Source organism: Engystomops pustulosus, chromosome 4 (genome assembly GCF_040894005.1).
Source record: "Engystomops pustulosus chromosome 4, aEngPut4.maternal, whole genome shotgun sequence".
In the NCBI taxonomy this organism is placed as follows: domain Eukaryota; kingdom Metazoa; phylum Chordata; class Amphibia; order Anura; family Leptodactylidae; genus Engystomops; species Engystomops pustulosus.
In genome coordinates, this window is record NC_092414.1 from 167,569,863 (window position 1) to 167,597,233 (window position 27,371).

A 27,371-nucleotide genomic window follows, 5' to 3' on the forward strand; every position below is an offset into this window, starting at 1 on the left:
GAAAGACTTCACATGCTGAATGAATGTGATTGTGTCGCAGGTGACCTGTGAGGAGCAGACTGTGATGTAGGATTTTAACCAATACTTTGACTGATCCATTAAAAAGTAGAGCATGTCCTGGTCAGGACAGTTTTAACTTGATCACTCCCAGACTTTTTTTTTTTGAGGACTTGTAAAAATATGATAGTGTCTGCTTTTCACAGGCGATCTTGGCCTGGTTTATGTGCAGGTAACCTAAGTGTATTTTTTGTTAAAATGTTCTTTGACACAAAATAAAAATATTTTGGCTGCACCTATGAAAACTTTATTGTGATATTCTTACAAGTGTGACAAAATTATAGCCAGACTTTGTCTAAGGGACTGCAAGCATTCTACATCAAACAAGGGGAAAACTGGTATTTCTAACTGGTTTCAAGTCCTTGACACTTTGGTCATGGAAAACATCAGGACAATATAATTCCTGAAGTAAGCCCTGATTAAATAAAAAGTCAAGCAGGGATTTGCATTCCCTCTTGCAGAGAGCCCAGGGGCAAAGCAATGTATCCGTCCCACTCTGCGGACATGTAAATGGAGTTAGTCTGACGACCAAAGCTGACAGTTAATGAGTTGGAAGCCTTTAGGAATAAATGAATACATCTGCATAAATTAGTCCTCCACTGGGAAAGAATTTGCTGCCAGCCTTTCATTCACCAAGAGCAAAACTTCGTGCTGGGTTGAGATGAAACCTGTAGATGACGCATGTGACTGGAGATGTGCAGGTAGAGCAGGAGCTCTGGAGCACCTAAAATCTTCAATTTCAATAATACATGAGTCCGCTCTGATGTATTTGCTTCATAGCCCATGACATTGACAAGGGCCTGGATAGTTATATTAGTCCCGGAGGACCTTACCAGCAAAAAAAAATACTAATACCAGTAAATGGCTAGCAACCTTAATTATCAACTCACATTGGAGAATTTTTCCATGAAATAAATATGACTACATGTCCGAAACAGCAGATAAGATCCAAGAATCACCATTATATTGCATGTTCATGTTATGGTAAAATAAAGCAGTACCACAACAGATTGGAGCTCTTTATCTGGTTCATCCTTTACTATCTGGATACCATATAGAAAAAAGAAACCCCTCAGGAAGTTGGAGGTGCGGCTAAGCTGGAAGAACATGAATATGCTTGGCTACGCTCACAGGAAATACGATGATTGGACTCACATGGGGTTATGTGCATAGATGGTAAGTTAACTTTACAAATAGACTGTGGAACTTTAAAGGCATAAAGAGGAACAATATAGGGATTGTTGTACTGGTATATAATAGCAGCTATTAAAGTTAAGTTTAGTGGGGGGGTTAGTTAAACTGAAAGGGCTTGTGGAACTCTGATGTGTGATGTGGCCTTCATTACCAGACAAAGCACCAGTCATTTCATAGTGCTTTTGCATGACATGTGGCTATGTGTGATTTTCTTAAATAGGTGAGCTGTAACACCAGGAAAGCGTGCAATATCAGATGAGGACCCAAACTATTTGATATTGATAAACCATATCATACTCTCTCATCCACTTTTATTATATGATTTTCTTTTATTTTCTATGCATCATTATGGGGCAGCAATCTTTCCTGAGCTACTTCTTTGCTCTCTTAATGGCATTTAGTGATATGCTTTACAGCAGTCTGTCTTCTGAACGTAATTCTATCTGATATGTAAATGAAGAGACTGCTACAAAGAAAAACCCTTCAGAATTAGTGTATGTCAGTTTCTCATTAATCTTTATAGTCAAAGTAATTTTTGCAGGATTTAGTACTTTTTATTAAATATAGATAATGACATGGAAACATTTCCAGCTGATACATTTCCTTTAGTCCTTATGAATTAGTTCTGTTTCCCTTAAGCATTTCTTCGTGAAAAAAAATGCTTTAAAGGCTGATTTTTTTTGTGAAAAAACACCAGGGAAAGATTGGACTTCACTATCTGCCCAGGTCTGAAATGCAAACCAACAATAACAAGCAGATATCTGCCAGTGGGCATTTTAGTTCCTTGGCACATGTACCATTTCTAGGATCTCAGCCACCAACCTTCAAGGAGATAACTCAGCTTCCACCTGGCTCAGGATTATAGATCAAACATGTGAGCATAAGTGGCCATTGGGGGTTAGTAGTAATATGAAGAAGGCAGAATAATAATTTTGAAATATATTTCTACTTTTAGTTAAGACGAAAGTTTTCTGGATCTATAGGGTGGGCTATATGGTTACACATTACTAAAATGGGAATTTTTGGTGATATCAACTTCCCGTTTATGGCACATTAGTATATGGGAGGGGGGAAACTTTTCAAAATGAGTGTTGATTGTGGAGGCCATTTTGAAGTTGGCCAAATTTTTTTTTAATGGGAACAGGGTCATGCATTGTCAATGCAACCCTCTTCCCCCACTCTTGACACACTGATAGCAACACTGCAAAAGAAATGCTAGCACAAGCTTCTAGTATCCATTGTTTCAGATGCTGCACTTCTTGTATCCTCACAGAATAGACAATTGCCTTCAGATGACTCTAAATGTTCAAGCATTACTACATGACTAGTTCCCTGGAAAGTGGATTGGTTGTCGTGGCCCAGTTAAATGGCCACCAAGGCCTTCCGATCTGACCCCCTTAGACTTTTATCTTTGGGGTCATCTGAAGTCAATTGTCTATGCTCTGAAGATACGAAATGTGCAGCATCTGAAACAATGGATACTGGAAGCCTGAGCTCGCATTTCTTCTGTGGTGTGTCAAGAGTGGGAGAAGAGCATTGCATTGACAATCCAAGCCTCTTGGGATATCCAGCGGTGAGAACGTTTAATAAATTCCCACCTACAATACCATCTAATCTATTTTGGTTTTGTAAATGTGGCTCTTTATGATTTATTTTGAATAGGTCAGAGCTTCAGTATTATGAAAAGCTGGGAAGGCCTCCAATACCAGATGCAGATGGAAAAGTGTGGACATACATGATATGATATTGATGATCTATTTTAAAGCTAGGACATAAATATTTAAGTCCTCCCTTTCAGTTGGGTGTATGTATGAGTTTGAGAGACTATGGGACAATGCATAACGTGGGCATCTGTTGACTACAGATAGCACAGCATTATGGGGGATATTAGGACTATAAAAAGTAAATAGACATACATCAATAAAAAAGCTGTTACTCTAAAGACCATCTGTAATCCTCAGGATAGCAGTCTTTATATTATATTTATACTTGTCTATATTAAAAATGAGAAAAGACAGCTGGAATATAGAAACTAATAAGACACAGTGTCACAGTCATTTAATATCCTGTTATTACTGTAGGGAAGAAATGTTTTGATAGTGACCCTGTAAGACAAGCCTTATGTTATTTACCTAAGTGTGACCAAGGATCTAATGCCGATACCGTAAATATCATGAAACCCCATAGGCATTACTCTATATATTAGAGACCTTTTTCTAAAGCCTCTGGTATTATAACCAGGCCACATTTAAGGTGACCCTCTTCCATTGCTACTTCTGTACGATTTACATACAGCTGCTCCATAAAGCAATTTCTGTCACAATTCAAGAATTATTCGTTCTCATTGGGTATTTTGTGCTTCCTTGTTACAAACATGTTTAGTTTTAACAGTGGTAATACGGTTTATATAAAGTACTGAGTGTGTTCTCTATTACATCAAGAGGCAACATAGAGGTATATTTAGTGTACATTATGAAATGATTTTCAGTTTTTTTTGTAGTTTTGTTTACATTTTTGGTTTTGTAAATTTTTTCAATTTATCCTTTTGTAAGATGATTTAAGCAATCAACCAACATTTTTTTGTTGGTTTCCCAACATTCATGACTGAATGTTTTCAGGTTAGGTAACAGGTTAGGTAACAATTCTATGTCATGCAGGACTTGGTGTAGAATTGTATCCGGCATAAAGCAGGGCCATATGATAAATTCTCCTTGTTGACTCAGTATTAAGGCTGGGCTATGGCTGGTTTAGTGCTAGTTACTAGGAGCCAGGACCAGGAGTGGTCAAAGAAACAAAACAGATACAGCAACACTTAGCCTTAAAGGACACCTGTCATCAAGTCTGTGTCACTTGTCCTGTCACCTCTACCTGTTGGAGCAGATCACAAGGATCCCATCCCAGCCTTTATCTAGTTATTTCATACAGTAATCATTATAAAATCATCTTTTCTTTGTTATGTAAATGAGGCTGGTCACATGGTCAGAGGCAGTGATGTCACCCCTGTTACCCCTCCCCTCTCCTCCCCCTGCTCATGTCTGTGTGTAATGTATAGTAAAGTATTGCTGGTATCTGTGCTGCATCTGCTGACATGCTGCATCCTCCTAATATACAGGTGAGAGACCCAGACATCAGCTACACATGAATCTGACATGTTCTGCTGTAACATGGCTGCAGCCTGGAGCTGCTGTATCTCTCCTAAACACACACACATGCACACACAGGCAGCAGGGGGCGTGGCCACCAGCACCAGGAAGCACATCATTACACAGCCTCACATCATTATACAGGCTGTCAGTCAAGCACTGGGGTGCGGCTGTGCCTCCCACTCATGAATAGAGTGGACAGCTTGAATATGCTAATGACTCATTGGACATTTCACAGGTCATTTGCATACAGCTTTAGGACCTCATTGCTTAGGTTTACAGGCATGTAGAGGGACAATGAAGGGATAGAGGCAATGCTCTCTAATGGCAGTTTATGAAAATATATTTAGTTTAGGAGGGTTATTTTGCATGACGGGTTCTCTTTAAACCTATTCTCTGGTTTGGGTTTTAAAAACATGCAAAAAACTGATGAAATAAGTGAATTGGTCCATGATAAACTGATCAGACGTGGGCTGCAGGATCTTAAGTCTTCTTGTACTATGTCTGCATTAAGCTATGAAAAAGTATTGATTTTATTCTATACTACAAACTTCATCTAACACACATTAGTGGATATCTTATAATAACTGGAGGTTTGCTTTAAAGAGAACCTGACTGGAAAATCCACATTATTGTTGTTAAAGATTCCACATGGTGGAAGATTTGGTAGCAGAAAATTATAAAGTAGGAGGATCTAAGTAAACTGAAGTCTAGTCAAGTGGAAAAAATATTTTTCATGAATTGTCACTTTTATGTATACTGTATATTTCTGACATAATCTATGAGATAAGTTGTATAAAGTGGTAAAGGTGGGTCTTGGTTGGGGGTATGTGACTCACCAGATGTATTACAATTTATGGCAAAAGCTTATAGCCTACATCTACACCAGACTGCGTTTCTGAGTTGTGGAGGTGTAATTCCATATGGAATTTTATTTACTGACTGTAGATCCAGCAAACCGTTCAAGTTCCACAAATACACAAAAGGTGTTTTTTCATTTTCAAAGTGTTCTGCTAAGTTGACAGAAGATTATACCAATATGATGTGCCTCTGTGTATTTGTGTCACTGAACAATTGCACCTCCCACTTTCTGCCTGCTTTCAACTGTTCAATCAGTTTCAGGATCTTAGAAGGCACTTCAAAAAGTCTTGAAAAGGCTTTAGAGTAGGAACACATGCATGAGGATTTCAGGGTGAATAATTCACTACTGCTTATTCCCCCTTCCCTTCTGCTGATGTCATGCTCTGTTCTGCTGGAGGGAGGGGGAATGAGGGAGACGCTGGAGACATGGGCTGAGAAACACACTGCCTTGAATAAAAAACAAACACACCCCTTATAACTCATTGTTCTTTCTGGCAGGGAACCAGGTAAGTTTACAAAGTTCATTTTCTGGGGATAAGAACTATACACTTTTTTAGCCAAAATGGTGTGGGAAATAATTATCATGGTGCTATGGGAACATGGCATTATGTTCATTATTGCAAATCTGGTGACAGCTTCCTTTTAAGTGTTAAAACATCTTACACCTGTTCAATCTCTTTTTGCCAAGGTGACTACAAATGAGCTTTCACAATTATGATGTCTTTTGTTTCATTCTCTTTTTTACACACACACACACACACACACATATATGAGCCATTGCACATGTCTATATTATATATTTAATATTTATGCAGGGGCATAACTACAGTGGTAGCTGCTACAGTACACATGGTGTCAGATGGCTCAGCCATCCAACCTGCTACATTAAAGAATAGAGGATGTGCACTATTATATACATATTATGCTGCACATTGTGTGAGACCTGCCAGGCAGTGGGGCACATTTACTAAGAACAGTGAAAGCTGTACTATGTGCAGTTTGCCTGTGTAGTGTGCAGAGGGCACCAGATTCAGGATTTCTGGTGCACATTCTTCATGAATGTGGTGCCCCTGCACTTCTCCGACAGAGGGCACCACCTTTTTTTTGGTGCACCTTTAACATAGGGCGTGCAACACATTTCTGTTGGTGCCCGGTCTGACTGAGCACTAAACGCCCCTTTTCAATGCAGAAATTTGTGTCTCATGAAGAATCATGCAGCCGCAACACAAAACAATTGCATGTGACACAAATGTGTTGCGGACACTTCTTAAATACCTGTGCAAACAGTTTGCACTGAAAATAATGTGCAAGGTCTGACAGAAAACTACCGCAGGGCCCTTTGGAAATGTGCCCTAATGTGTATATACATATGTGTGTATGAGTGTATTCATGTTTATCCAATGTATGGTTGTGTATGGTGTGTATATGGTGTATTTACTGTAAGGATGTATCTATATGCTTTATGTGTGTGTTTATGCTGTACAGGTGTATTTGGTATGTATATAAAAAAGCAAGAAAATTGGAGCAGCACTTGTGTAGGTAAATTACGGTTGCAAGTCTTCAAAAGCAGCTGATCTAGACGCATCAAAAGTTCACCAGTAGCGAAGCAGCACTTCTTAAAATTTCTTTATTCCACCATGCTTGATAATGCCTTCATAGAGAAGGCAAAATGTTGCTTTATTATTATGGTGGAATAAAGGAATAACCTTTTAAGCAGTGCTGCTTCGCTACTATATTTTACTCGTGGTGTGTGGTGGTGGTGGTGGTCTGTTCTATGTTGCATCAATACTGTATTTATGTGTTTTTATACTGTATAGATGTGTATATATGGTGTGTACATAGAGATTGTATGCTTGTGTATTCGATGTGGAAATACAGTGAGTATGTGGGGTTTAAGAAGTGCATATACTGTATGTGTGTATAAAAAGTGTATATACTGTATAGTGTATTAGTGTATAAATGTATGAAACAGTGTATAAATGTGTGTGATTGTATAAACATGTGTGAGTGTACAAATATGTATATTTTCTAAGAGGGAAGGGGGACCCCATGCAAAAGTCTGCTATGGGGCCCTGCCTCTCCTAGTAACGCCTTGGAAAAGCTGAATATATGGTAAAACAGCATTATGTGGGATACTTTGCCAGCGTTCCCTACATACCTTTCATGTTTTCTAGTTATCATTTTTGAGAAAACTCAATTTTTATCTGTGTGCACTAGGAAAACTTGCATTCTCTTTTCCTTCTTTCTACGCTATCCAGTAGTACCATGCACATTCCTTTACCAAAAAAATAGTGCTATTTGCACATAGATTAAAAATATCTAAAATCTCCTTGACAATAGCTCTGTGTGTAAGGGCTGTGTCAAACTATCCAAGATTGAAATCCCTAAAGCGAACAAAGCGCCCTACACAATTCTATTGTTGACTCGAGGAGCGGATACTTCAGGAATCAGGAGCATTTCGGGATTCTGTCCTAGTACTTTCTGTTTTTAGCGATTACACAGAGCCAATAAGCAGGCTCCCTTCAAATGCAATCCAGACAGCAACAAAATATATGACCCATTGTCCAAACCAGCCCAGACATTTCATTTAATTGGACAACCCCTTTGTATTGCAGTCAAACATCAGATGGGATCTGAGGGTAAGTTTGGAGTATGTTTTCCATATATTTGGAAATGACATAACATTACATATTACATATAATAGGCAATAATGTCAGATATTCATAGTTCACTCGGAGGGAATCAGAAACTACTTTATGATAGAGATAGACCTCATACCTAATATTTCAACAATCATATAGAGTATCCTAAGTTAAGACTACACAAAGTATGTCAGGTAATTTATGTCCATGCTCAAAGACCTAATGTTTATGATTTGTAAAGCGCTACGGAATTTGATGGCGCTATATAAATAAAGATTATTATTATTAATGTAAGACTTCTGGACCCTTATGTAACTTGTGTCACCTTAAAGGAAATCTACACAATAGACCAATAGACTATGGACACTTACTTATTGATGCAGGCAGTGTGGCTGTGGTAATCTTATATATGTTAACTATAGCTTCCTTCTAAAATCAACTTTTAAAATTATGCTAATGAGCCAGAAGGGATGGGGGCGGGGTGTTACCAGAGCCCCCACATGCTGAAAATTCCCAGGCTGTTACAGTGTGCAAGGAGAACTCCCCCCCCCCCCCCCCCCTACCGGGTGCTGAAACTTCCTCTGCTGTAGAGAGATTACATCAGGCTGGAGTGGGAGGGGGGGTGCTGAGGGAGCATCTTGGAGAGGGAGACAGTGAAACAGCATGTGAAGCTGCAACGTGGAGGGGCTCTGGTCACACCCCCAGGAGACCTCTAGGCTCAATAGCATAATTTAAAAAGCTGATTGTAGAAGGAACGAGGCCATGGATGACAAATATAAGAAGATTACCACAGTCACAGTTCCCCTGGTTTATCATGATGGATTTTGATGGTAGATTCCCTATAAATACTGACGTCTATTATTTGGTACTGGGAACCTTTGATATTCACAACTGCTTTCAATATCATTTCTATAACTTTGGCCCTTGGACCTAATGTATAAATTAACACTAAAGACTTCCCATTAGTTAGACCTCTAACATTTAAATTGATCTACATGTTCTTTTATGCCTTTACTGGAAGAGGTTAACATCAGTCCATAGCAAGTAAAACATGCAATATTATTATTAAAAAAAGTAACATACAAAATTTATCGCTTTTGTAACGACCCAAACTATGAAATTCTCACAAAATTTGACAAAAAAATATATGTTCAAAAGTTTAAATTTTTCTTTTTCTACCTTCCTCCGGAAGGACAGTATAAAAATTATACTATTACTATTCTAAAACCAAATAATCCACATCTGCAGAATAACGATAACATGTAAAAAGGAGATGAAACATGGTTATGTAATAAAACTGTACTAGTCAAAAACAGGCCTTCATGCAGATCCATTAGTAAAAGTATTTTTTTTGTGTACTTGCAAATCATAAAAAAAACTTAAAAAATGTGGTATCTACGTAATTTAACTGACCCACAATAAGGACACATTCAGATGGCCGTGTGCTTCCCGTTCCGGAACCCAGGTGTCGCACATAGCAAGGAGGAGAAGTAAGTGCTCACCACCCCTCCCCTCTCTACAGAAAGACAAGTGGTCAAATATAGGACAAATCCTATGTTTAGCTAAGTGGCCAACGGGCTTGGTCGTAGTGCAGTGAGATACCATGTGCTCACCACACTATGAGCAGGTGTCATAGACCTCAATGGGGGCCGTGATCGTTATGTAATGCTAACAAACACTGAAGCTCTGTACAATGGAAAATGCCGGTCCGGCGTATTCATGAGGGGGTGGGTTTAGGGCGGTGACTGCTGCATGACGCGCCGCAGTTACCGCTGGCCTATGGAGTGTGCAGGGTGGTCCGGGGAAGAGGCAGCGCTTTGGACTGCCCCCTCATGAATACTTCCAGCGCGGTCCAGCGTTTCTAATGCACAGCGCGGCAGTGTCTGCTAGCGTTATCTGAGGTTTCCGATAACACTAGCAGTGTAAGACTGCTGCGTCTGTTTTAGCACTTGGAGCTGCTTACATTAGAAGGCAGCTCCTAGTGCCGTTTTTATAGGTGACAGGTCCTCTTTAAGGGGGTGTTCCCATTTCAACAAGTAATTGCTATTATTTGAATAATTAAAAGTTATACATATTTCCAATATACTTTCTGTATCAATTCCTCACAGTTTTCTAGATCTCTGCTTGCTTTGCTTCTATAGAAAGCTTCTATGTTACTTCCAGTGGACAGAAATCTGACCATGGTCACACAGGTGCACAGATCGTTATATCACACAGTTCTGATTACTCTCTGTGATACTAATGAACCATGCACCTGATTGCTGTCCACTGGAAGTAAACATAGAAGCTTCTTATTCAATTACAGCAAGTAGAGATCTAGAAAACGGTAAGGAATTGATATAGAAAGTATATTGGAAAATGTTATGATTTTTCATCATAACATGAATTTGCAAAGTGGAAATACCCCTTCAAGCAAAACCAGCAATTTCTACAGGTTCATTGGATAAATTGAGTACATTATAAGTAAATGTCAAGGTGACATGCCTTACACAACAGACATTAAGGGTCAGTGAAACAATAGAAAGCTGATTTACTCAAATATAGAAGGTGCTTTAGGTTAACTAGCATGGAGAGAGAAAAATTTCAAATTTACTTACCTATATAAGATGGGCAAATTTATTTGACAGATGAAAAAGTCATCAAGAGCCCGGCTGATTAGCTTCCTGCAAAATATGAAAGGGGCATTTTTTTAAACAAAAAGATAAAATATTGTTTACACGTGACTGAAATGCAAATTGAGAAAACTTACAAACATAACTAATTATGGTATTACAGTCCTGAAACACAAAAAATAAGCTGAATTTCCAGTGCTCTCGGTGCTCCATGAGCATTGCTTATGATTATCGGCCTAAGACGTGGCATCACATGATCACATGATCTATGTGTAGCTCAGCCTTTTTAAAGTGAATGGGGTTGAGCTACATTACCTAGCGCAGCCACTATGCAAACAAAGTATAGAGGGTACAGATTGCATCGCTGTAATCTCTTCAAACTGTTAATAGGTGGGGGCAATCTTCTGAACTTTAGTAACATTGCTTTAATGCAAGACACCAGGTGCGGGGTTCCGATCATATAGAAACGCTTATTCAATCGGGCAGAGGCCCGTCCCTGGGCCCAGGCTGCAATGATCAATTGTAAGGTGTCTGCAATGAAGTTTTATTGTTAATCCATGTTCACTTGTCAACCCAACATTTTTTAAAAAAAACTGTTGGCACAAGGTACAAAAAATAATTTGGCTGGATATGTACTTAATTAATATACCTTGTTCGGTTAACATTCATATTCAACTTAAGAACAAACCTAAAGAACATATCCAAAGCTAAAGAACGTATGCAGGGGCGTCACTATAGGCGTAGCAACCATAACAGCTGCTATGGGGCCTACAGCGTCATCTGGGGTATTTCATGTGAAAATGCTGTATTTTTTATATTCTCTAAATGTATATGTGATGGGTATATACTGTATGTTTTTGTATATGGTGTGTATACACTGTATGTATATTTTATACAGGGCAAGGGAGGTATTCAAAAGTTCACTATGGGACCCTGCCTCTCCTTGTTACGCCACTTGTTTCCTGAATGGATTTTTGAATGGATACTTCACTAAATGCTATACGTTCTAAGGGAATACCGTCCACCGCTGTTATTTTAAGAAACCATGCAAATTATCTTTTATAAAGTAGACCAAGGCAAGGTGTGATCCATTTTTCACAGATCACACATAGGGAAAGTTTTATTAAGGCTTGCTTTTCCTTTCGCACTGCCAGGAATTGCGATAATTTCCCACCTCACCCCATTTTTCACAATTTTTGCAATGTTTGTATGCAGATAGCCTTATACTTTTTCTACATACTGGATATACTATTTTCTGGTTCAAAAAAATCTTCTAATCAGGACAATCTTGTTGCTGCCCATGAACTGTAAAAATAGACCGCCACCATTGTCTTTCATAATTCACAAGAATAACAAAGTACAGCTAATACAGTATTATTGTTTTTTAACATATATGATAGGTAAAAAGCTGAGAAAAATTCCTGGTTACTGAAAGAAAAGTAATGGAAGATCTAGGACCCCTTACATGGCTTATTCTTATTATCAGTGTAGGTTTTTACCGGCTCGTCATGCCATTGTGGGTGGTGCGGAGGGTGCCATTTTTGAAACTTGGAAAATGGAGCCATTAGTCTATAACAAATTGTTCTGTGGTATCCGCATGGTTTCTATGGAACTATACATTTTCTTTACAAGACTTTTCAAACCAGGTATTTTATCTGTCAGCTAAAAGCATTCTTTAAATTGTATCATTTCCACTTCGGAGAACACTCCCTATAGCAGTGATAGAACTCCACCGCTCCGTTAGCAGAGAGCGTGATCATCCATATCACTAATGCATTTGTCATCTTTGTACTGTTCTATACGTGATAAGGAGTTAACCAGGGACACATTCTGAAAAAAAAAAAGAAGATAATTCTGCAATCACATTACGCTTGCGGTTTGATTATCATTGCGCTTCCTCATTTTCCATGGCATTTCATACAAGGAGTTATTAAAAGTCAGACACGGAGGTCCAAGGTATAATTTCCTGTCTGCAGAGATAAGCTATGCTCTACTCTCCATTTAATTAGCACCATTATTTTAGTTTTTTTGCTAAGTGCATTCTTTTAATGGGATTTGTTCTAGGCTGTTTGTTCAATATGTTATTTACAGACCATTTAATGTTTTCCTCCTTTTCATCATTTGCTCTGAAGATGATCATGAGGCACGATGGATACCATGTACTCCATAGCCCCTCTTTGAGATATTTAACTGAATCACAGAGCTGTAATTAATCAGGAGAATAGGCCATAATGAGGAGACTAACTGCCCGGTCATTGAATTGTAGAAATAACTGTTTTTAACAAAGATGAGAAGATTTTTTTTCTCACCTCTTTGGAAATGAGGCAGAATTACTAGTGGTGGCTATAATTAAGGGACACTTCAAATTGTAATGTAATACCGGTAGAAATACGTGTCATCCTCATTCATCTCCATTTGTCACATTTTCAGCCTTGTGAGTTTATATATAATTCCTAACACACATACACATATTGTAAAATTATGTTTTAAATAGGAAAAAACCCATATGTAGGCGTTAAAAATGGCAAAGAAATATTAAGTGGTGTGCTTCCCTGAAAACCACTGCAGTAAAAAACATGAAGGGGGTTGTTGAGGGTAAATGTAGCTGTAGTGGATTGGTTGCAGGAAGTGGTGCAGACTTGACAGTAGCTTTGAAATCAAAATGATTGATGGATATTTCATATTAAGATTTTGAAATCTGCAGCATGTTGATTTTCTGCTGTGGATCGTTTCTTGGATCACTAGAACATACGGATTCGCCAAGGATTTAAATACATTCCATATGTGGAGAGTCTGTATCCAGGGTGGAGCGGCCCACAAGAGGCTTCTCCATTGGGCCCAAGCTTTAATCCAAAACTGAACCTCAGACGTTCATCAGAAAGCAACCCAATTCGGAGGCTACAAGGCTCTATTTGTCCATTGATGAAGGGTTGGCCCACAGAATCATTTTATCTTTTGGGTCCACGGACCCGTATCTGAAACTGTCAACATGTGTGAATTTATCTCTAAAGCAATAATGGAGTAGAGGTCACTTTGTACTGAGGGTTTTATCTGTAGAATATGTATATGATTGGCTGTGTGGCCCCAGCTATTATTACAATATCAAAATGTCAGTTCACTGTAGGATACATACTAATCCTAATGTTGAAAGGTCTAGGTTGTATGAGTTTAAAATGCTGCTTATTACCCTCACAAACATCCATAATTTAAATGTACGGACTCTAAAAACAATCATGCAGACTGTGAGTGGGTTTCTACATATTACCTGTGTACTGTACTTATATAATCTTTGATTTAGGGCTCTATCACATTGGTGTTGGTGTTCAGCTTCAGTTGCGCATATGTTGGTTTTTGTGCAATGTGCTTATACCATGGGATAATTGTGTAGGACGATGTGACTAGAAAAGCTAGGCCATGTGAGCTTATTTGGATGACATTGGTAGATGTCAGACATAGGGGCACATTTACTAAGGGTCCGAACACCGCATTTTCGTCAGGTTTTGCATTTCTTTTCCATTTTGCCCTGAATTGCCCCTGGTTTTTGGCGCATGCGATCGGACTGTGTCGCATCGGCACCAGCTTGCATGCAACACAAATTGGGGGGCGCGAACGACGGACAACGCAACCGAATTGGACAAACCGCGGAATGTAAAAAGCAAATTGTGTTGCAAGATCAGCACTCACATGCACCTGGAAGAAGAAGGTGAACTCCGGCGGACCTCAGCGGGGGAAGCGACACATGCAGGAAATTGGACGCATTATCTTAGTGAATCGCAGCAGAATCCTTGCCGGACAACGCACCTCAGGGATCGCGACGGGATGGGTAAGTAAATGTGCCCCAATATCTTCTTTTTCCTTGGCAAGAGAAACTTTACTATGAATATAATGTGTAGATGCTAGGTCTATGAAGTTGGTATAGACAGAGCGACGGCTGCCTTAATGCAGAATAATATAGGACATGGCCTATATTATGCACAGCATCCTCTCGGCTCAACCACGGCACATCACTCTACCGCACCGTGACCGGGTCCTATAGATGTCTATGGAGCTGTGATTGGGATCACGTTTCCCCCTGTGTATGGGGCCTGAGACTGTGCTACTCTATTTTTAGAGATAATAGACACGTGTGGACACCCAATTATGTGCATATAAACATTACATGGTTTTATATGTTATGTTATAACTTTTGGTGAAAAGAAAAAATGATGAACTTCTACAATTCACAAGATATAAAGACACATTTATGGTATATAAAAGAAAAAGCATACAATGCACAGGTGGCTCTGAACAGCATAGTCAAATAAAACGTGAAATCTCTCAGCGACAGCTGCTTCATTGTGTGATTGATTTGTTTGAATAAAAGCATAGAACAAACATAAACTACAGCACGCTTTGGGGTTCGAAGGGGATTTCTGACAGGTTCAGTCATCTAAAGTTTAGTGCTATGGAGTGCTTATTACTGAAAGGTCTCCAATCTCTTCTGAGCAAACACAGACATATGGCCGATGTTCCATCCAGCTCACTTACTGCCCATTTAGCACATCTATCCATCTTCATCTTGCATGGCCATGTCAAATGATAAGGCCCATGTATCCAATGTGTCTTTGTGTAGGTCAGCCTGCCGAGGAATGGCTTCCTGCGCTATATTCACACTGTATGGCAGTCAATTTAAAGTAATATCTGTGTAAACTGGGGATAGATCAGAAACTGGAATATATATGACAGATAAGATCAGCGCAGGTTTGTTAGAAATACACTGTAGCCCTGTGAGGCGTATTCATATTGTGTGACTTATATCTAGGAGCCGAGAGAATTCAGTCTTTATGGATATTATCTGAAATGTCAAGAATATGAACTGCAGTGGCAATATACTTGTGGCTTCAGATAAATCCTAGGAGAAGGCAGCATGGAAAATATGGAGAAGAAATGATGTCATTTGGTAATTTGTTCCAAGTCTAAAGCGTGTTCAGCTTTTACACATATACAATGACAAACTGCTGTATACACAATATTATCTCATTCTGTGGATAAGGAAACCATGGCATTAAAGGAAATGTACTACTAGTTGTAGTAAAATTAAACTACATGTACTTACCTATAGTTGTCTTCTCCACGATCCCAGCGCTGGTCTTCTGAAATGTAGACACGCCTGGATCGCTGTAAAAATGTCTGGCGCTGCAGCTGTTAATTATTTAGCCTCCTGCGCAATAGATACCCATGCTGGAGGGGGAGGTGACGTCACTCGAGACCTAGAATAATTAGCAGCCCGGTCTCATAACGCCCGGTGCTCTGTAGCTGCTTTTTATAACTCTTTTTTTATGGTGATCCTGGTGTGTCAATATTAAAGAACACCAGCAATGGGGTCGAGGAGAAGACTGCTATAGGTAAGTATGTGTAGTTTCATATTACTACCAACAAGTAGATTTCCTTTACATCAAATCAAGTATATCAAAGATGGAATTTGGCAAAGATCATGCCCCAGGGGCCTGGGGAGGTTAGACTACCACCTTTGTTTTCAAGCCTGATGTGGTTTGAAATATGAGACTTGTGTCTTTAATATGATACCAAAAGCATAAATTTAGGTTCTACAGAGGTCCCCCTTTCAGCCCCTCAGTCCCACTCATCTCAAGCTTTCTTCAGCTCTTTGGAGCCCATTTGTATGTGACTGTGAAGGTGATTTATTGTTAAATGGATGACTTTTAACATGAACAGGTATTGCTGTGTATATTCACTTAGTAGTTGAGGTTCCCTTAGTATGTCAAGTTATGTTTGTTTCATAAATGTATAATATTTTTGCACTAACGTCACAACGGTATACACTTGTGTTGTAAACTGTAATATCTATTAACATATACTGATTAGCTACATTAAGGACAATAAACCTCTCATTGTATCTTCATTGTAACAAGACAAATATAAATTTACATAATTCAAGTACATTGTAATATGTTCCTTTTATCATGCTATATAACTATAGGAGTAGTTTGAGAGGACCCCAACTGCAGAGTTCAAAAGAACTTCGGGTTTGGGTTCAAAAGAAGGTTGCTCCCAGATGACTGAATTGAGAGCAACGACCCTCCTCAAAATGGGAGCTTGCGTTCTTCTCCTCCACTTTTAGTTCAGTTTATTATCCTCCAGCTAACAATTAATATTTAGGATGCAGCCAGAGGTGGAAGAAACAAGACTGAGAGGAAGAGGAGAGTGGCCTGAGCATCACCATTGCTTCCAGAACCAGTTGTTATTTTATCAGCCAGTCCATTGAACTTGCATCCTACCACTATGTGACCACTCTGCTCTACGGGACCTTATCCAGTTGTGTGGGCTGTGTTATAGGTTAATCCACCCTGAGTGATAGCTTCCTATATCCGTGTAATATATAAAGTAATCCGCTCGACCTATACTTACAACAGAGGACAAAACCGCCATATAAATAAATCAATGTAATGGTAGTTGATGCAATAATCCTGCTCTAATCCTCACTTTTAGAGGACAATCAAAAGAAAAGATAGCAAGGAAAAGGAACCAAACTCTACATGTGATGCAAGAATTGTATAACAAACTATTTTTATCATCACTTGTAGCAGGAATGTTTTGGACTAATTTCTTGGCCTTCTTCAGACTGGTGATGAGTTAGTGAGTTGACATTGCTTGCTAATAGGAAACATAGATCATAGGCCACATTATTAGATACCAAGTATTATCATAAAGAATTGTTGATGCTATAAATAAATGTTTCAGCCTTTTATGAGGTCTGGTGTGTAGTTTCTTTTCTTGTATATGGTTGTTCTCTGGCAGTAAGGACTGGAACACAACAGTTACCAAAAATAGTGAAATATTTATTCAGGATTCTATAGGCTTACAATAGTATCTGATAAATTACATAATAAATGAGATTTCCTAGTAGGGCACTACCACTTGAGACAAATTCTACCGGTAGCTAAAAAAATACAAATCACTTGGACAACTGCTTTATATCTAAAAAAAAAAGCACCAGAAAATGCAGATTTTGATTTATTTTGTTATTCTGTGTTGTTTGTAGTTCTCCTACGTGCTCCAGTCCGATAAACCTATGCTTTATCCTGTACGCCTCAACAAATCACTCGCTTCTTATTTATTGTACAAATCTGCAGTATATTATCACAAACCCTGGCCAAGCACAGCGAAGGTTCTGTCTGGTAAGACGGCATAGCGGGCAGAGAGCGTCCTTCAGCCAATCACACAGCTGGAGACGAGCGACCAGTCTACTGTCACTCTCTGCGCCGCGGCATGTGCACACTGTGACCTAGCTTTATCACAGCATGTACAGCTGGGGATCTTATCCATACACACAAACAGAGGATGCCCTGAATCTCTGCACTAGATGCAGAATGCGCTGACAATCATGTACAGAATGTAGAAAGGGAACATTAGTAATGCGTGAATGGATTGTGAATAATAATAATAATAATCTTTATGTGGCAGCTTATATTGTGGTGCTTTATATTGCAGATGTTACATGTATAAAGAAAATCAGAAACTACAAGGTAACTCATCTTGTATGCAAGAGTTTACAATCAATAAAGAAACTGTAAATCTTTTATACCTATTAGAGTAGTCAGAGGCAGATTTAGACTACCATGGTACTAGAATCAAGCTTTTTTGGGAATGGAGGATGGGTCCCTTCTGCCTGCTTTCAATCTGCTGTTACAGGACCTTTAAAGGACCTTCAACGATCCTGAAATGGCTCTTGTGTACATGTTAAGGCAGGAATATATGTATAAGGATTTCATTGGTATTGGCCCTTTTTTGTATAAAATGTGATGTGTGGTTTGAGTGACCATAGATCCCCAAGTTGCCTTGTGTCCCAGGCTACCACCCAAACTGCCTACATTATAATCCACTACTGAGAGTAGTACACACAAGTCCGTTATCTAACCACCAACATCTTTGTACAGACAAGAAGTGTGCATTGGCACAAGATGTGCAGAGGATACTGTTGAATGGCCTACATGTCTGGGATAGTGCATTCCAGGGAATCAGTGCAGCACGAGAAAAGTCTCATGATAATAGTGGAAAGCTCAGAATATGGGGGAGGTTAATCTTAGTTTGTTGGCAAAATGCAGGGTCCAGATGGGCTGGTTTACAGAGATGACAGAGGAGATATAGGAAGGTACATCACCGTGAAGAGCTTTGTCTTTGTTTAAGTGAAGCTCTAAAGAAAATTTGGTGTACAGGGTAGAACAGAAATGAAAACCAGGTCGCTGACTGGAGAGGAGAGATGTCAGGGAGAAAAAGTATACAGACTGTAATGAAACCAAAAGTGTTTTAGCCATTTCCACATTAAGAATAATATTCTAGAGATGATTGTAAGATGCAGACGACATGAGCTTGCATCGAAAATCTAGATTCTGTACATTAGATGGTTTTACTGCATGCATAAGTCAAACTCCATCTATTTCATTACCTCAATGTCACAAAGACAGAGAAAGAGATTTAGATCATCGAAAAAATGACCTTGGAGGCATCAGGGGAGATTTACCAAAAGTGTTGTAAAGTAGATCAGTGCAGAGTTAGGCCTCTTGCACACTAGCGTTGCGTTTCACGTCAGGGTGCAATGCGTGAAAAACTGACGTTTTTGCTGCGTTTTTGTTTCATTTTTGTTCGCGTTTTTTTGCGTTTTCGGTGCGTTTTTCACGCGCGTTTTTTTAAGTCAATGGGACTTTTTCAAAGGGACCAAGGTTCGGGAATAAAATGTTTTATTTAATTGAAAAATAATGTCTTCTGATAAGTTGCAAACATCTGCGATCTATTCTTCACTGTTCCGCGCGCGTATATTATCTCCCGACAAGTTAGCAGATGTGAAGAACATTGAAGAATAGAATAAAACCAGTGAACACAGTGAAAACAGTGACCACAGGATCATTTAAGAGAAAAACACAGTGCAGAACACAGTGCAGAATAGATTACAGATGTTCGGCACATCTGCTTACTTGTCGGGAGATACGCGCGGAGCGGTGCGAACAAAATAGCATGTGAAGAACAATATATATATGTGTGAAGAAGACATTGCAGATGTATGGAAACATCTGCAATTTGTTCTTTACACACATATATATTGTTCTTCACATGCTATTTTGTTCGCACCGCTCCGCGCGTATCTCCCGACAAGTAAGCAGATGTGCCGAACATCTGTAATCTATTCTGCACTGTGTTCTGCACTGTGTTTTTCTCTTAAATGATCCTGTGGTCACTGTTTTCACTGTGTTCACTGGTTTTATTCTATTCTTCACTGTTCTTCATTGTGTTTTTTTAATTAAATGATCGTTCGCGAGCAGGGGAAATACTGTTATACTGGTCACCTAGCAACCCTTACGTTTAAAACGCATTGCACTCGCATTGCACTTGCAATGATTGCGAGTGCAATGCGTTCTTGATGCATCTCCATAGACTTGAATGGGGCGTGAAAATTGCGCGTGACTCGCAAAAATAGAGCATGCTGCGATTTTGACGCGCGTGCAAACGAACGCAAGCACGCGCGTTGAAAACCACGCAAATGGAGAAAGACCCATTGAATACAATGGGACAGAGTGCAATGCGAGTTCTGAGCGTCAAATGCACGCGCAGAACTCGCGCGTGAAAAACGCCAGTGGAGAAGGGGCCTTAGATTTGATAGTCTTCTTCTACGCCAGGTTTATCACTGCGCCTGATGCTGGATGATGAATGTGTTGTAGTATAAGATGGTAAAGTGAAACTCTCCACTATCTGTTGCCAATGGTGCATTTGTGTTATTTTTAGTGCACTCCCTTTTTCCAATGAAATCAAGTCCCCTTTTCTGATACTAAGCAACATTTCTCGCAACAGTCAAAAATGCCTCAATCTAAGGCAAGGCAAATCTAGATTTAGTTCTTTTTGGTGCAAATTAGAACACATTGGACCATTTTGAATACAGTTCTGCAAATCTAAAGTCTGTAACCGAAACACAACTTTCATTTATGAATATGAATGTTTTCTTCTGATTGGACGTATTCTATTTCCATCGACTCCAACGTCCTTTAAAAGGTGCCATTAAACCAATTTTAGAGTTAGGTCCGGTAAAGGGTCTAAGTATTTCTTTTTTTTAACCTGTTTGTTAGTGTAGAGTCTTAAACAAGTATTAGAATCTGTGTATCAGCAATATATGTAGGCAATGATGCCATTACTGAAAATTATCACTTTGATTATGAGAGTTTCATTGCTAATGAGAGAGTTGATCAAAGGGAATTTCACACTCTCTGTTGGTGTTTACTCTTTCATGACAATCAGAAGTCTGGAGTTAATTGATAGACTGCAGTTGGACAGTAGTAGCCTGCAATAAGGCGGATGTTGGGTAGAGGAGCCTTGCTACAGTGTACCATTTATGGTATGTAAAGTCCAAGTGCTTCATGCAATACAGCTATGCTTTGTAAGGTCTTTGTAACACCCATAGTATGGCATCTTAGATGTAAAATTCACGTTTCATAGATCTGGACGGAAAGTCTTTGATTAGGACTTCACTGTTAAGTTTGTGTTTATATTAATGCATCTCCAGGTACTTCTGACTTTATCTGTAGCCCCTATGATACAAGGTATCTACCGCTACGACTTTATTTGTGTTTGCAGGCACAGATAATTCACCTGCCTGTTTCCATATTTTCTTGTAAATGAAAAAAAATTCAAATGAAAAGAGATTTAAAAAGAAAAAATAAACATGAATCAGATCATGTTTCTGGATATCCTCTTCTATTTTCTTGTCTTATAAAATCTAATGGAGAATGGATAGTGTCTTTGCCAATGTACACCCAGTCTTTCATCTCTGACAGTGTGCTCAGCATTGTTACATGGTCTTTATATAACGGTTCTACATTTTCTTCAAATGACCCTCCATGCCAAAGATCAAATTTGGATAAATATTAGGCATGTACAGTCAACATGAACCCTGTCAGGGTTCTCCTAAAATGGTCACTGATTTCATCAGGAACGCTCTCTGTATGTCGCAATAGCATCCCCTCACACTGCCCTGGATCAAGACTATGGAGAGGAAATTAGTAACTTACAAACACCTTAACTAAAGAAGTCAGCAGTCAGTACATCCAATGGAGGAACCAAACAAGGAGCCAAGCAATGGGACAAAACAGATACCCCTTCTTGTATCTGAAGTAACACCCATATTGATTATTACCCAATATTTTGGGAACATGGAACTATGACATGTCCAAAAAACATAGTTCACTGGGAAAGCGAACACAGAAAGCAAGGCCAAGTATCTCAACTTTTGATACGTGTATTGTTTTATACATTATTCACCATGGTTTTGCCATATTTTCCCTACCCACTTGACCTTGCACATCCTTGTTGTCTCACATCTGCAGAATCCAATATATAAAAATACTTTCATGTAACATATACAGCTAGTATTAGTGGTAAAATACTGTGGTAAAGTGGTAAAATACTGTCAGACTGGGAGCATTATATAGCGCGGTTGTACAGAATGATAAGGTAGGGTTCATTAAATAATAAGGTTACGTGACCATGTCATACTTAAGTAGTCATTTTTTACTTAAAGTAGTATGTCCTATTAATATTGATGTGAAGAGGTGCTAGACAAGACTATGCACACAGATCAGACACAAAGCTTTGATGACTAAAGATCTACATTAAAGTGCCATTAAGTGAACTAATGGTAGAGCACAATTTAAACCTGTTTAGATTGGGTTTTTTTTCTAACATAGTTTTATAGATTTCTCGTAAAAACTTTGTTATCCCAAATAGGAAAATAAACTATGGTAAAACTTATCAAATTGTGTGAACATGAGTTTTAAAATGTACAATCTGTTTGGTTGGATTCTCGCAGGACATATTCATGTTTACAATATGTAATTAGTGTATATACTGAAATACTATTATATCTCATAGACAGAAGTGTTAGAATTTGTAATAATGTTATACATGTTGAGCTAGGACATCTTGGACCCACGCATAAATTTAATTCTGGACACCCACTGTACAGCTACATACAAATATTACCTCATACTGTACTTCTTTACAAATTCATTAAATGTCAAAAGCCCCAATATCCTTTTGAGTAGTAGATTGCTCCCTAGGTCTTTTCTCTGACAATATCTGATTTGGGGTCGCAATGCCACAACCGTGTCTGAAATTGTTACTGACTGTAACTAGTATATAAAATAAAAATTCAGGGCACACCTTCCTCTGGGGCCAAATGGGGATTTACTTTTTGACCTTTTTGACCTCATTGCTTAAGAAGACCCTATTGCTTGTGAAGACCCATCTTTTAAAACATTTTAGGGACAGAAAACTATGGGGCACATTGACTAAGGGTCCGCGGACCGCATTTCAGTTGGGTTTCCCATCTATTTCCGATTTGCGCCGCATTTAACAGGGGTATTTCGCGCATGTGATCGGATTTTGCTGCAATTGCGCTGACTTTCATGGAACACAAAATGGGGGACGTGGCCGTCGGACAACCCGAATGATCTGGACTAAGCTCAGGATTTAAAATTCAAATTGTGTTGCAAGACATGCACTCACATACACCTGGAAGTAGATGGTGAACTCCGGCGGACCTCAGCGGGATAAGCGACACATGCAGGATATCAGGCGCACAATCTTGGTGAATCGCGCCGGACTTTATACTCGCTGGACAGTTCGGATCGGGGATCGCGACAGGACCGGGTAAGTAAATGTGCTCCTATGTGACTGACACATCCCCACTATTATGGGGAATTTATTAAGACTACACACCACTGTATGCCACAGTTACTTAGTGGTTCCGGCCTGCTAAAATCTACATCAAGTCTTGTCTGGTGTGGATCTCTGCTACAACCTGTACCAGCATCCCTGACCCATTCTGTTCTCCATTTACCTTTCAAAATAGTTGTGTAAGGCCTCAGGAACATGACTATATTGGAGGTAGGGATACAGCCACACAATTTGCAGCCATGTCACAGCGCCTATAGAGGCCCATAGAGTGCCTGGTCATTATGTGGTGAGCACCACACCATTACCTGCCCAGGCAGCCGCCATGCCAATTATGGGACTTGGGTTTTTTTGCCAGATCTTGCCAGATTACAGGAGCCACCCCTCCTCCACCCGGCCATGTGTTCATTTGTGTGCAAGGGGCCTAAGAGTGACAAAAAGGGAAAAGTTTGCATTTTCCTGGGCATTTTTACATGCCTTGTGTTAAAAAGTACCTACAAAGAGTTCCATACTGTATATAAAAGTTGCACTTGAAAGTTTAACTCTGTATCTTAATTTCACCATATTGTACAGGAGTGGACTTCTTGCCATTGTATCTCTAGAGCAACCTATCCAGGAGATCTTAAATATTATAATAAATGAAATTTCTATGTCCACAAATATAAAATACTCTTCAATTTCAAGACTGAGCTTTAGATAATAAGGTGGCAGTCAATATAAAATCATGTAATAGAACTTTTCTCAAGAATATTTTGTAAGTGGCACCTGAGCCCTAGATCTTTAGTCACCATCATTATTGTTAATGTTTTTATTCTCTAATTTGAAGGCTTTATAAATCTAATCCTAATACCACATTTTATCTAAAATCACGAGGCACATTAATGGTAGACTCTCACAGTCAAATCCTTTCCCAGCAGTAGGACCCAACCGTCCCCAGGTTATTATCTCAGCCACGTTTTTTTCTTAATGACTATCCATTTGCCAAACTAAAAGTTTAATACAAAGCGATTTCCAAAGCATATTTGCTCCATCCCCCCAACCTGGATTTCAATCACTTATTGGCAGTAATCACTTGTTAGGTATTCCCTTTAATGCCAAAGACCCTTGTTAATTTGTGATTCAGCATGTGTCGCAGTCTGATGTGTAATTAGAAATCCTAAGGCCTGTCTCTCACCATAATTGCCTTGACTAAGGCCTCTGCATATCCACTTGTTAATTAGTAAACCACAATATCCAGGGGGCTCGTGGAGAGCTGGCTTAATTGTATTTCAGATAGAACGAAAGGATAATTACCCTTCTCTATCCATGCTGCTTTTTAATTCCTTTCTTTTTTCATTATTTTATTTTCCAGTATTCATCCTTTTTCATTTCCTTAACCTCAGCGAGAAACAAAGTCATATTCTTGACCGCATCATATGGCTACCATTAGGACAAAGTACCCATAAAATGAAGAGAATCAGTAGATTGTCATTTACTTGTTCAGACTATTACGCTGGAGAAAAAAAACCTCTAGATCCTCCACCATGGTAATGTTACATGACATGTTTGGAAACAAACAAATGGAGTTATATGGAATTAGTGTGTACGACAAAAGAGAAGGCATTGTGAGAACAAATTATGTAGATTACATCAGTAGGGATTCAAGCTGTGTTCTTCAGAACCCAGCAGATGGCTCTGCATTGACAAGTCAACCTGTTTTCCTACACAGAACTATACATGTGCAATGTTGATAGAGCCACTATTATTAAAGGCCAATCCTTTGTAGAGCATGTTTATTGAAAAGATTGGTCCACCTCCATAGAAAATCCATGGAAATACCATGGTTGTCAGAATAGAAAAGTATCAAAGTCCATTAGTGTAAACAGTAACTCTCTGGACTGTCCATTCCCTTCCCACAGCAGTTCAATGCTGGAGTAGCAGGAGTTAGACTATTAATATAAGACACGTTCTACATATATAAAGTTTTTTGCTCAGAATGTTTATGCCAGGTTAATATAAATCAGTCTCCAGGGTCAAATTGCATCATAAAAAATAAAGGTAGGATCTAATTTCCAGTTTTAGATCATTTGTCTGTATATGCATTGATTGAGCACAATTTCTGCTCAAATCTTCAGCACACTGCTCTGCATTGAGGAGGAGCAAGAATTTCCTTATGGTTAGTGCTGTAGCTTGGAATGTTTCCAAAGCTGTTTTGGAGGGCCTTCGAAAAGATTGGGGACTGACTTAAAGAGTAGCATCTATCTATCCACTGTTGGCATTAAGAGTCACTTGGTGGTCCTATCAAGGGTTGTTCAGGAATTTTATATATATATATATATATATATATATATATATATATATATATATATATATGTATAACAGGTTATTATTATTCTTATAGCACACCCTCAGTCATATATAAATATATATACTTTCCCGGACTACCCCTTTAAACATTAATTTGTACATCTTAATTTTAACGTATTAGACTATATTTTGTCTCCGTATTTGCGTGGGTTTCCTCCGGGCCCTCCGGTTTCCTCCCACACTCCAAAACATACTGGTAGGTTAGATTGTGAGCCTATATAAATAAAGGAATTATTATTATTACAGGCAGTCCCCGGGTTACATACAAGATAGGTTCTATAGGTTTGTTCTTAAGTTGAATTTGTATGTAAGTCGGAACTGTATATTATATAATTGTAACACCAGACAAATTTTTTTGGTCTCTGTGACAATTGGATTTTAAAAATGTTGGATTGTCATAGGAACCAGGATTAACAATAAGGCTTAATTGCAGACACCGTTAATAACTATTGTAGCTGATTATTGTAGCCTAGGGCTAAAGTACAGTAAATTACCAAAATCCAGAGGTTCGTTTGTAACTAGGGGTCGTCTGTAAGTTGTGTGTTCTTAAGTAGGGGACCGCCTGTACCGAATATAGCACATATGTCCCCTAATAGGTGCCATGTAAACTCTTATAAATAAATAGCATGCAGCCGCTAGATCCAGCTAAAAGGAAGCACCTAGACTCTCAGCTTCTTCATTATGCACAAGAAAGTTTCTGTACTCCGATAAGTATTGCTTTTAACTTTACTTCTTTATTTTAGAGAGTGGAGACAATGAAATAATCTGTTATACCTGTTCCCATTAAGTCTGAAATGGAAAGCCATCCCCTTCATGTCATTGACAGTTTGTTTTCTCACATTGTTAAATGTCACAGTCTTCTATTTCCTTTGGGCATGATCACTATTATCTTGACTGTCTAAAATACTAAATGTCCTCTTTCCATTTATCATATTACAGTCTTATACCTAAATGTTTTGCTTTTTAGTCTGTTGCCATTAAGGTGAATAAAAACTTTACATTTGATGCTTTGGGGAGAAAACGGTAGATAAATAATTTATGTGTATTATGATGAATGCCACAAAAGTGCTGTCAGAACTTGTTTTATTACCAGATATTGCAGAACTATAAAGTGATGGAAACATGAGTAATAAATCCGAAATCTGTACAGCAAACATGAAATAGACATTGGGGCAGGAAAAAAAACTGGCTTTTATTTTATAGTAACCAATCATTGCACAGCTTTCATTCCACACTTTGCTGTGGTTTGATTGGTTTTCCTATATCTGCCCCATTTACGGGTCAAAAGATAAATTAAATCTACTGTTCAGCCTCCTTAATTTTCTGTACATAACAAGAGCAAAATATTGGATGAGCTACTGCTCCTACTTCTGTGGCAGAGAGTTATGGATATGGTCCGTGATGTTCCTGTCCTGTTGTGATGGCTCAGTAGCTATTGGAAAAAAATGCAATTTTCAGACTTTTTCTTGTAATGTCTTTTATATAACAGTCAATTCAAACAATAACCCCATCCAACCCATCCAAATGGTCACTTTTTCCCAATTTTGACGCCCACTTCTCAAAATGGTATAAATGAAAATTTCAGCTCCTCTCACAAAACATTACACCCTATACACATCCACCAAAGTTTAAAAATGTTACAGGTGTCAGAATATGGCGATTCAAAGATTAATTTCAGCAAGGTTTTTAATTTTTTATTCAGATGTTCAGACATAAGAAAACTAAATCAATTCAGCATCTACAAGATTGTGCCAACCTAAACAATAGACAGGATGCGATATATGGACCACATATTGAAAGCT

General features: G+C 38.8%; 1 long non-coding RNA gene across 2 annotated transcripts in view; it reads right to left on the reverse strand.

Moving 5' to 3' along the window:
- Window positions 1–27,371, reverse strand: part of LOC140125695 (uncharacterized) — a 93,413-nt gene that overhangs the window by 26,710 nt on the left and 39,332 nt on the right. For both annotated transcript variants that reach the window (XR_011854695.1, XR_011854696.1), the window contains one exon: window positions 10,495–10,560. This is a non-coding gene — a long non-coding RNA (uncharacterized lncRNA). The remainder of the gene's footprint in view (window positions 1–10,494; window positions 10,561–27,371) is intronic.